Below are 3,901 nucleotides of genomic sequence, written 5' to 3' on the forward strand. Positions count from 1 at the left end.
GTGTGTGTGTGTGTGTGTGTGTGTGTGTGTGTGTGTGTGTGTGTGCATGTGTGTGTGTGTGTGTGTGTATTATAGGGAGAGAGGAGGGAATAATTATAATCCTGGCTATCACCTCATCATGCAGGACTGTGATTAATTTAGTCTTCCAAAATCAAAAGGAGATCCATAAGACACTGATTGCTACTGAAGGGAGCACTATGCAACTCCAAGGTGAGATCCCGTAAGCTCAATATAAGCCCCGCAGAATGAATAATATATGGAAACATATAATAATATTCCTATAATCCATTCACTTCACTGGACATCATGATTTGAAGGCATGATCGACCTAATGCATATTTTGGGATGAATTCATTTGGGTATGTTTACAATATGTAAACAGACCAAACACTTATAACTTTCACTTGATATCTCCTGTAAGATCTAAGACAATCATAATAAAAAGGAAAAGAAGTAAACCAAAATAAAGTCAGTTGAAATTTATCATATAGATCAAAGCATTTCCCAAAGAATAACAATTAGCCATTCAATGACTTTTATGACAACACAAACAGTTGGATTAAGGAGACCAGTAAAAGAATGTCTACATTATGACCTCACCCATCCCATTTCTCATACATTCACACTGAAAGCACATACTCATCTACATAAATACACACACCAACATGAATTAGTTTCCACATACTCACATACACCTAATTACAATTCCAAGATAGCAGCACACATTAGAAAGGCACATGTACACCAGTATACAAAGATAAAAACTTACATTTTCATACACACATGTACACATACACACACATACATAAACATGTATATGCATACATACATGTATGCCATATTCATCAAATGCAAAGCAAATACATGTTTATACATACAATGATTTGCCTCCAGAAACATGCACACACACATGCGCACAAAGATCAGTCAATACCCATACCTCCACATACATATACACACACAAGTACATATAAACATACATACATAAACACACATATATGTCTGCAAACATATACACATAACTACATACAAGCATACACAAACATAACACAAACAAATATGAATGGGTTACTACTTCTCACATACACCTAATTACAATGCCAAGATAGCTGCACACATTTTCTACATATAGGCATACACACATAGATATAAATATATAAAGAAAAAAAAAATACATGTTCACATAGAGACACACACATATAGAGAGATGTTAATAAAAATAATTGTTTACAAGATAACATATATACACATGTACACACACACAGAATCATACAATAGAAGTCAAACATGAAATTATATAAAACAATGTTAATACAAAGAATTCATTCCAAATGTTGTTGACACTCCGTTGGTTACGACGACGAGGGTTCCAGTTGATCCCATCAACAGAACAGCCTGCTCGTGAAATTAATGTGCAAGTGGGTGAGCACTCCACAGACACATGTACCCTTAACGTGGTTCTCGAGGAGATTCAGCATGACACAGTGTGACAAGGCTGGCCCTTTGAAATACAGGTACAACAGAAACAGGAAGAAAGAGTGAGAGAAAGTTGTGGTGAAAGAGTACAGCAGGGTTCACCACCATCCCCTGCCGGAGCCTCGTGGATTTTAGATGTTTTCGCTCAATAAACACTCACAATGCCCGGTCTGAGAATCGAAACCACGATCCTACGACAGCGAGTCCACTGCCCTAACCACTGGGCCATTGCGCCTCCACCATTCCAAATGTATACATACACATATGTACACACATGTGCATCTATCTATCTAACTATTTATCCGTCTTCCTATTCATCTATCTAACTATAGGTCTTTCCATCTACATATTTATATATCTACTTATCCATTAGTGTACCTATGTATCTATCCAGCTAACTAACCAGCACATACATATTTATAATATATGTGTGTACATTTATAGTTAGACATAAACAAATACATATACATAAACACACACAGAGATCCACATTCCCACAGCTAAATATATATATATTTTATATTAGCAGTAGTGACTAATTCTAGCATAGAATTATTAACAGTTTAGAAAATAATGAAAAAAGAAGTAATACATAACAGTATTATGTGTTTATAAGGAAATGACAAATAACTAGGTAGACAGCAGTATCTAGATCGGGTGTAGTTATTAGTATCAGATAATGATAAAGATAAAAGAGTATTACTGATATCTAGTGATAGATATACACTTATAAAATATAGAATATAACTATACATCTTGAAATATAAAAAAATAAAAAAATTTTATAGAAGGTACATCAAAATAAAAAAATACATAAAAAAATATAGAATAGAAAATAAGGTAAAAGTGAATGTAAAGAATACCGTAAATATATGATGCCATAAATAAAGAGAAAAGTAAAAGATAATTAAGAAATTTCAAATTGAAAGAAAATCTTAGCCAATAATCAGGAATGTAGTCTTGGTCAAAAGTATTGTATGGAAATATTGTTTTTATGAGATGAAGTATAACATGTAAAAAAAAATTATAGAAGTATAGTTGAAAAGACAATCCACAATCTAAAGAAAACATATAAAGAATATGAGACCAAAAGTAAAGGAGATAAAGAAAAAGTATAATGTAAAAAAGCAAAAACAGAATGCAACATAAATAACGGACAGAGTCAAGACTATTGAAAAGGTTGCAAAACGCAACGAAAATTTTAGGAAAATAAAAATAAGAAATAAGTGGAAATTTTAATGGTGAGTGTGTTAAATTTTAAGGCACAAAAAGAAAATGACTCTCCCCGGACACAACAGAATAATGTAAGAAGATAATTGAGAAATTGCAATCCAAAGAGAACGCAAGTTATGGCCCAATATGTAATCTTTAATCAAAGAAAAGCACAGCCCACGGTCTGAGATGTAACTGTAGCTAATATGTGTTATAAAGAAAAGCTTTCCTCATGATATCCAGGCACCTTACAATAACCTCATGAACTTTATTAACAGTTCATTTATTTGCAGTTCATAATAGTGAGTACCTGCTATAGTAGTAGTACCTGCCACTGGTATAAAGCATTGTACATCTGACAATAAATTAGTAAATTGAGTAATTTTTTGCCTTACCATTTAAGCTCCCATATTAGTTTGGATAATGAAGTGAAATCAGCTTAGCTTTCAGTCTGAAAATTATATAAATGATTTCATAGTTTGGCTTTAAAATTATTGGAGCTGCTTTTCCCATAGTGAGGACAAAATATTTATAAACATTATCAATGCGACACCTATTTTGTAGGGGACATTCAGTCAGTCTTCTACAATTACACATCTTTCTCCCTTGTAGGGCTATTCCCCCTAGGACTACTGCCATTGTCAAAACTGGGAGATGGGTTACTATTACTTGCACGAATACCACAGCTATTGATATCATTATTCCTTACATTTTCATTACAACCAAGTTTATTGATACTATTATTGAGAAGTATTATAAGATAACAAATAAAAATACACTTAAGAAGTATTATAAGATAACAAATAAAAATACACTTAAGAAGGCAAATATGGAAACCAAAGAGATAATGGAAAAATACAACCTAGCAGATAGAACAGAACCTATGATACCAAAAGAACCGAGATTCATTCTTAAAGATCACAAAGTGAATTTTTGGACACAACCATCTTTAAGACTCATCTGCCTGACAAAATCGGACATAGGGATACTGAGTAAAAATATTATAAATAAGTACATAACTATTATAGTGGATAAGTTGAAATTAAATTTGTGGTCAAATACAGACCAAGTCATCGGGTGGTTTAATTCTATTGAAGACAAGAAAAATACTAAATTCATTCAATTTGATATAGCTAATTTTTATACATCCATTTACCCAATCGTATTGAATAAGGCACTATGGTTTTTTTCATAATAAGGCAGGGCTTACTAG

At 32.6% G+C, this 3,901-nt stretch overlaps 1 protein-coding gene across 1 annotated transcript in view; it reads right to left on the reverse strand.

The window, feature by feature from the left end:
• LOC106875066 (dnaJ homolog subfamily C member 25) overlaps positions 1-3,901 on the reverse strand; it is a 32,003-nt gene that overhangs the window by 27,694 nt on the left and 408 nt on the right. The window lies entirely within an intron of this gene.

The sequence above is a fragment of the Octopus bimaculoides genome, chromosome 7 (genome assembly GCF_001194135.2).
Source record: "Octopus bimaculoides isolate UCB-OBI-ISO-001 chromosome 7, ASM119413v2, whole genome shotgun sequence".
NCBI classification, from domain to species: domain Eukaryota; kingdom Metazoa; phylum Mollusca; class Cephalopoda; order Octopoda; family Octopodidae; genus Octopus; species Octopus bimaculoides.